The sequence below is a fragment of the Arvicanthis niloticus genome, chromosome X (genome assembly GCF_011762505.2).
Source record: "Arvicanthis niloticus isolate mArvNil1 chromosome X, mArvNil1.pat.X, whole genome shotgun sequence".
In the NCBI taxonomy this organism is placed as follows: Eukaryota; Metazoa; Chordata; class Mammalia; order Rodentia; family Muridae; genus Arvicanthis; species Arvicanthis niloticus.
The window spans coordinates 36,579,345-36,588,407 of NC_047679.1; the positions used below are offsets into that span (position 1 = coordinate 36,579,345).

At 35.3% G+C, this 9,063-nt stretch overlaps 1 pseudogene; it reads right to left on the bottom strand.

The window, feature by feature from the left end:
- Positions 1–2,556: 2,556 nt before the first annotated feature.
- On the bottom strand, positions 2,557–4,847 carry LOC117694901 (proline-rich nuclear receptor coactivator 2-like; annotated as a pseudogene).
- Between the last annotated feature and the right edge of the window lie 4,216 nt (positions 4,848–9,063).

The following is a 9,063-nucleotide window of genomic DNA, read 5'->3' on the forward strand; positions in this document are numbered from 1 at the left end:
TTGCTTTCATACCATTTTAATTACATGCATGTATTCAGGTCAGTTCTAGGTTGAGGGTCTACCAATACAATAGATACAAATAGTCAAGGAACAAGCAAGGCAATAAACAAAGTTCCGTGAACACTCCTATGATCACTGTTTCTAAGGGCTTAACAGGATGAGCAGAATATCTGCGCCAACTTCCCTGTCCTTGCCCAAAGTCATTTTCATGTCTGAAGCCTACTTCCTTATTCTAGCCTAAGATTTAGATTCCAGCCTAAAATTACTTTTTTGTTCTAGCCTAATTTCAGATTCCTGCCAAGCAGCCCATTTCCTTATCCCCTTGGCCAATGTCAGATTCTTGCCAAGCAGCACCAAAAGCTTTCCTACTCTCCTCTTTTTTATTTACTAAACAAGACTGAGTCTGTCTTAGGTCATCCTGACAAGAATGCCTTCCTTATCTGTCATGGAATATGCATTATCCAAAGCAATGCACTTATGTTTTAGGTTGGTAAGGCTCTGTGCAGAATCTTACCCGTCCTTGGCTTGCCAGCCTGTTAATTTAATAGCTCTGTCTGGGGGTGCATTTTCAGGTTCAAGCCATGTACTTTGCAGCCAACATGTTGATGTTAAAGAAAAGCTTTAACACAATGAGCAGAAATAAAAGTATTCCCAGGACAAGAAGGGCTAGCCTGACTATAGCTATATATGCCATTCCTGAAGCTTGACCAAAATAAAAATACTGACCTTAGGCCATGGGTAATTATATCAGCAGTATCTGCCTCATCAAATCTAGCAGAGCAGCATTCTTTGTTTTATTATTTGTTGTTTGTTTATAACAATATCTTCACCAGAATACATCAATTAAGACATTCCAAGGCATAAATAACCCCTCCTTTTTTTGTTTATAAATGCTCATTTAAAAATTCTGTGAAACCATCTATGAGACCAAATAAATGGAAATGAGCTCTATAAAGTGTCTATTCTATTACCTACCTTATGGCTGTTTTTGATATCTTTCTAAGGAACGGTTTATAATGGAAATAAGCTTTCTGGATTTATATTATTTCATGCCACCGAACTGGGAGTTTAGCATTTACCTATGAGTAGGTTGCATATATTTATACACATGAGGTATTTTACGACTAGTACCTCTGCTGAGAACTCTTTTAGGATTAACATTAATGATTTAAAGCTATAAATAACATCTTTAGGAACTATGACTTACAGATAATTTTTAGCTTAAGTTCATTAGTTGTTGTAAGGCTGGTTGCATTGCCAGAAATACATATATAGACAAATTAAAATTTGTGGGATTTAATGCAATATTATTTAATCTTTTGAAATAACACACATATTCTTTTGATTGTCTCTTATGTATCTCATCTGTGTATTTTTATAAGTTGTTTTTTTTTTTAACTAGGGAGCAAAGTTTTATTTATGAATTTTGTCTTTCAAAGGCATATCATAATTTTATGAACTTGTCCCTTAGGATGTATACTCAATGTTTGATTTGGACTATGTCTGCTCTGAACTTAATTGAGAAAACAAAAAATAGCTCTTTTGCTAATAAAGATTGAAAAGTAATTTGGTATAATCACATGACACTTTTTGCGTAAATGAGGGGATGCATATAATCAGGGGCTACTTAGTATTGATAAAGCCAAAATGTATCTTTGGGTTTAAAAAGGTTGGGGACAAAGTCTTGTACTACATATTATATCTCTTAAAAAATGTCTTTGTAGCTCAGCTATAAAAACTTAATACAACAGATCTTCTTTGTATAGTTCACAAGCATACAGTTATATTGATTCACTGGCACTTAAACACAAGGGCAACCTTTTAAAAATTGGAGACCTTTAAAATTAGGTCATAAGATTAAAACAGTTCGTGGTCTTACATTCGGCAGTCTTATTTTGATTTTGTAGAATAAAGGCCAAGGAAGCATTACATATGTTACAAGCTTATTACATGTATTTACATGGTTTTAAATGTTGCAAACACAACTCCTTCTTTGAAGCAAGCTTTGTACAGGTGAAGCCACATCACTTTAGCAGCTTTTGTGGGATGTTACTGTAGAGAAAAATGTTCTTAGGAAGCTATTCAGCACTGTCTTTGGAAAAGATTTGGTCTGACTCTGGCCTATCCACTGCATTTAAGAAATAATCACTGGGCCATGTCCTATGCCTCATCCTAATGAGCCCCACCTGCCCTTCACACACTCACCATTGTGTAATGGTAAGCAGCTTTTTTTTAAATGCCCAAGATAGTTTGGGTAACCCTAGACCATGAAACTGAACTGTGCACCTTGTGTATCTTGGCTAAATGCTTACTGTCTGATTTCTTCAGAAACCGTGTATTAACCCATAAATCTTAGTTTTCCCATCAAACAATAAAAAAGTTAAGGTTACTGTTTCTCTAAACATGAATTTCGTTAGTAACACTACCAAGTAGAATTGATTAGTCAGGTAAACTGCTTAAATTGCATTGACACTATAACAATATAGTATATACAGCATATAAATGTCTGCTTATACTTGTAAATTAACAGTTTTTCACAAAATATCAAACCTACTTTTGGCTATGTGTAAACATCACAAAATTTAAAATTATTACTTATCTAATTTTATACCTGTATTTTAAGTAAGGTTTTAAGTTGAAATGCCATTGTTTCCTTATCTTAAGGTTCAAGGAAATATAAACCCAGTGGCTTGGTGGCTTGGGGAGAACACTTGGTGATGGTGGTTCACTAAATTTGGCTCCAGCATAGTTCTGACAAGCTAGGACTTGAAAAGTTAGCATTCCAGTTGGAGTTGTTAGAGAGGCTCTTGGGGTTCCCCCCATCCTGCATGGCCTGCCATGCTGCTGCCGATGGACTGTACCCATGTCCTCTTTCCTTTTTCTGGGAATTCTGATCCTTGGTCTTCTGTCTATTGTGCTGTTGTTGGTTCTTACTAGCATTTCTAGACTGAGGGTCTGTAATGTATACCTCTCTCTGCCACCCATCTTCAGCTTCTTTGTCACCTTTCAGTCTGCTTTTCAGATTGCAAGATTTCCACTACTTGTCCTCTTTCTTGCTGCCAAGCCGAGGATAAGAGATGCTGCTTTCTGCTAGATACTTTCCTTCATCTCAGTGTACAAGTTTTCATGAGCCAATCTGCTGATTTCAGCCTAGGAGCTGAGGCCCACATTGAGTCTCCTCAGCACACAAGTTTGAGAGAAGTCCTAGCGACTTCGAGTTCTGGGGTGGGGTGCGGGGAGTGGGGGGGGGGGCGAAGGCAGCTCCCTCTCAACCTCCAAGCCTCCTTCCCTCTCCAGAGAGAAACAATGCACGGATCAAACAGTCCACGAACGAGTCACGGATCACTACTCCATCTTGGACCAACCTCCAACTGCCTATCTATAAGCTCCTTTTAATGCCTACCTCTTCCTCTACTTAACTCATAAGTAAGAATACATAAAGAATAGATATATTAAATGTTGATAAGTTTAAACTACACACACATATACATGAGATTTTACCAAAACTTAATGTTCTTTGGGTGACCAAAGTTTTAATGATTCCATGATTCATCACTAGAAATGACAATGCAAACTCTATTAATAGCAATATACAGAATTTAGCATTCCTATGCATTCATTAAAATAAAAATTTTGAGAACTATTAATCAATTATAATGATTTAAAACAGTAAAATGATAGGCTAAGAGATTTTCAGATTACTGAAATGTTTTATTTAAATTGTAAAACTTGATGTTTGAGCTAGGTTATTGACTCATAAAATATAACAAGATTCACATGAAAAACAAATATGCATTCAAGAATTATACATAGACATACAATTCTAACACAGTGAATATTTATGGCCCTCAGTCTAAAGAAGACCTTTCAGATCTCATTCTGTCATGCTGAAATTATTGGAAAATACACACATGAATAGACGTAAGTAAATTGAGATCAAGATCAAAGTTAGACTCACTTAAGACATATTAATTTATTAACAGTTCAAAAATGTTCATTTTATAAATAAAAGTAGATTTTGGGAGCCAGATAAATTTATATACTATTATCCAGGGAAATAGCTGTTGTTCTACTTCATTTCCTCTTCATTAAGCATAAAACACAAATGAATGAATAAAAATTACATTATTATAATGACTCATGTGTCTCCAGTTATAATTACAGAAACTTGTCATAACTAACAAAATAATTTTTGATGTTCATGCGCATCATAGAGAACTTCTTGTGTGTTGTGATGCAGTAAATGAGATATACTGTCATAAACATAAAAACCATACTACCAGAATTAAAATTTACTTGTCCTTTAAATTGGCTCATTTTTTCTGAAAGTTGTAATCTTTGCTGATTGTACAAGGCATTTTTCTTGATATTGTAGACATTAGTATTTATATTAATATAAAAATTATTTTGTGTTATGTACAAATATATTTGTTACTAGCTATTGAATGGAGGTACATAGTTAAATTGCTTTGGAAAGCTTGTTGAAAGAATGTTTTCTGTAATAACTTTCTCTTAACAATCTATTGTGTAAATGTAGAAAATTTTCTTTATCCATTTTTTAGTTGAGGTACAACTAGGTTGTTTCCAGGTTCTGGCTATTATGAACAATGCTGCTATGAACAATTGAGCAACTATCCTTGTGGTAGGATGGAGGATCTTTTGGGTACATGCCTGGGAAGGGTATCACTGGGTCTTGAGGTATATTGAGTCCCAATTGTCTGAGAAACTTCCAAATGATTTCCAAAATGGTTATACAAGTTTGCACTCCCAGAAGCAAAGGAGGAGTGTTACCCTTGCTCCACAACATTGCCAGCATATGCTGTTTTTGAGTTTTTGATCTTAGCCATTCTGATAGGTATAAGATGGAAATTTCAGAGTCATGACTTAGTCTTATGACTAAGGATATTGAGCAGTTATTTAAGAGCTTCTTGGCCATAAGAGATTCCCCTGTCAAGAATTCTATTAAGATCTGTACCCCACTATTAAATTGGGCTATTTGGTTTGTTGATGTCTAGTTTCTTGAGCTCTTTATATATTTTATATATTATATGGAGTTTGGGGAAATTTTCCACAAAGGCTGCCTTTTCATGATATCCTTTGCATTAACAGAAGCTTTTCAATTTCAGGTAACATTTAATTGTTGACCTTAGTGCCTGAACTGTTTGTTGTTCTGTTTAGGAAGTTATCTTCTGTATCAATGTGTTCAAGGTTATTTCACCCTTTCTCTTCTATCAGATTTAGTGTATCCAGTTTTATGTTGAGATCTTTGATCAATTTTGACATGAGTTTTGTGCAGGGTGATAGATATGGAGCCATTTTCATTCTTCTACATGCAGACATCCAGTTAAGCTAGCACCATTTGTTGAATATGCTTTCATTTTTAAAATTTTTTAGTTTTGACTTCCTTGTCAAAATTCATGTATCCACATGGATTTACTTCTGGTTTTTTGATTTGATTCTATTGACCAATCTGTCTGTTCTTATACCATTAACATTCAGGTTTTTTTTTTTAAAAAATTACTGTTGCCCTGTAGTATAGCTTGAAATCAAGGATGGTGGTAACTCTAGAACTCCCTTTGCTATATAGAATTGTTTAAGTTATCCTGGGTTTTTTGTTTTTCTATATTAAGTGAAGCTGAGTGTTGTTCTTTTTAGATCTGTAAAGAACTGTGCTGGAATTTTTATGGGAACTGCATTGAATCTGTAAATTGTGTTTGTAAGATGGTCATTTTTACTGTTAATCCTACCAATCCATGAATATGGGAGATCCTTCATTTTAGACCTCATAATATAAAAAGTTGGGTTTGACTAATTAGAAATACATTTGTTTTTTCAAATCTCTGGCAGCTAATTCTAGCCAGTAAAATGAGATGCAATGTTCAAAAAAGATGGGATACCATTTAATATAAAGAAAACTACAAGAGGAACAAAACAAAAAAATAATTTATAGCCATGAGGCAAAAGATTGACAAGTATAGGGGTGTTCATGTGATCACAATGGTTTATGTATAGACCACTTATTATCTGATGCATTAATCTGTAAGAAAATATTTATACTTGTGTACACATTTGACTAAAATTCCTATAAATATTAGAACTGACTAAAGTTGATATTTTCTATAGGTATAAACAAAATAAATAAATCAGAGGTTTTAACAATGACAAGTTGATTCACATAGTTTTTAAAATTTTACTCAGAAACCATTTATTAGTGATCTGACTTGAAATATATTTGAGGTATCATACTTTGATTAATGTTACATCATATATAAAAAATAACAACAACAACAACAACAAAAACAGCCTAAGACTTGGAGGTCCTTAAGGCATCATAGTAACAAGAAATTGTGAATTCTGAATATGAAAAAATGTAAAGAGTATACTAAAACATGTTCTTAAAATCAAGATAATTGATCATCTGAGATGAGAACTTATGACATTTATTGTGTATTCATTTATATCAGAAGAGAATATTCTTATCATTAAATTCTTACCAGAAGTTAATCTAATGATTTGGTTGAGTGAAGTAGTAATTAAGATCCTATGAAATTTTAACCAGTCACAGAATACTATAATATATTTGGAAAAGAATATTTTATATAATATCCCTGTATAAGGAGATACATCATAATAAAAGCATTAGTTAGCATAAATATAAATAGCTTGGATAGAAGAAAATAAATTATACACTAAATATAATCTTTTGTACCTATAAAGGACTGATTGGTATTCTTGGCTAGGCCTTGAAATAATAAAGGGTTCATTTCAGCTAATATACTATGTGAAAGGAGTAAAATTTCTATTTGACATAAATAATATTATATTAATTCTGGCTTAAACTTCTTATGTAAATTTATAACTTTACATCATCACAGTGCTTCAAAAAATTTGATATCTTTTTTATCTCCTGATGTTGCTGTCCTGTACTGTGATTTTCACTTTGGGGACATCTTTAGTAGTTCTTATCTCTAAGGCTAAATTACCTAGATACTTTGAGCAGCACTTCCAAAGGCCTTCAAATAACCTCCACACAGAGTGTATGCATTTTATTTGCAAGAACACATGGTGGAGATGATAAGCAAAATGAGACTCACAGTGAGTGAAAGTTGTTTTGAAGTACTTATTATCAAGGGAAAGTAGCTTAAACACGAAGGCATATGGTAACTATCACATAACAAAATGATCAAACTCTTAACACCATAGTGGTATAGTGCTGTATTTCCTGGTAAGATGCAATGAAACTGTACCATAGGATGTATGAAGTTCTATTGCAGAAAAGTGTAAACTTCATCTATAGTATTAGAGTAATCAGAGTAGTTAAGAGACTAGCTTTGATTTTTCAAAATTGTGACTATCATAAAGTACCAAAAAAGGTTTGAGAAGTGATCTATTTTAAATGGGACTAATATCAATGGAATAAAATTTGAAACCAACATTGAGAATCTTAGATAAAGACTGTAAATTAGATGCTGTATAATTATCACATTCTTGGCTATTGTCTTAGTTAGGACTTTACTGTTGTGATCAGATAATCAAGGCAACTTTTATAAGGAGGACATTTAATTGGGGCTGGCTTACAGGTTCGAAGGTTCAGTCCCTTACCATCAAGGCAGGAGCATGGCAGGAGGAGCTGAGAGTATTGCATCTTCATCTGAAGGCCTCTATGAGAAGACTTTCTTCCAGGCAGCTACAGTGAGGGTCTTAAAGTCTATGCCCACAGTGATACCCCACATACTCCAACAAGGCCACACCTCCTAATAGTGCCACTTCCTGAGCCAATCATATATAAACCATCACAGCTATAGTGAAAGAATTGTTATATGGTAGAAATTTTATTTTTTATTATTTTATTTACTTACATTCCAAATATTGCTCCTCTTCCTGGTCCCCCCCCCTCGAATTCTTTGCCCCATCCCCCTCTTTTGCTTATGAGAATATAATCCTCTACGCACCCACCTACTTCCTCCTCACCCTGGTACCATCCCTCTTCCCTGGGGCATCAAGTTTCTACAGGATTAAGCTCATCCTTTCCCACTGAGGCCAGACAGGGCAGTCCTCTGCTGCTTATGTAGCAGAGGCCAAGGACATGGTTCTTTGGTTGGCAGCTTAGCCTCTGGGAGATCTGAGGGTTCTGGGTCACTGTTGTTCTTCCTATGGGGTAGCAATCCCCTTCAGCTCCTTCAGTTCTTCCCCTAACTCTTCCATAGGGGTCCTCGACCTCAATCCAATGGTTGTATGTAAGTACTTGCATTTTGTCTCAGTCAGCCGCTGTAGAATTCCTTAGAGAACAATGATACTAGGCACCTACTGAAAGTACAACATGGTATCAGTAAGTAGTGTCATGGGGGAGGTTGGTTGGTTCTTGTGCATGGGATGGATCCCATGTTTGGACTGATATCTAGATGGTGTTTCATTCAGTTTCTGTTCCATTTTTGTCCTTGCATCGTTTTTTAGACAGGAACAATTCTGGGTCAAGAATTTTGAAGACAGGTGGCTGACCCCATTTCTCAAATGGGGACCACGTCTATCTATTGTAGGTGGTCTCTTTAGATTCCATCTCCCTACTGTTGAGCATTTCAGCTAAGGTCATACCCATTGGATCCTGGGAGAGTCCTAATTTCCCTGGTGTCTGGGACTTTCTAAAGGCTTCCCACTCATCCCCCAACCCCCATTGCTACATTTTTCTATTCATTCACCTGACCCTTTGGGCTTCTATCCTGTGTTCCCCAATACATGATCGTGATCTTGCCCCACTCTCCACCCCCCCGCCTCTCCCACACAAATCCCTCCCTCTGCCTCTGGTGATTAGTTTGTTCCCCATCTATGTGGGATTGAAATAGCCACACTTGAGCCTTCCTTCTTGTTAAGCTTTATATGATCTGTGAGTTGTATCATGGGTATTCTGAACTTTTTGGCTTGGTGTGACTATAACCAAGCAAGTGAAAATATTTCTGTGACAAGAACTTCAAGTCACTAAAGAAAGAAATTAAAGAAGACCTCAGAAGATGGAAAGATGTCCCATGCTCATGGATTGGCAGGATTAACAGAGAAAAAAATGGTCAT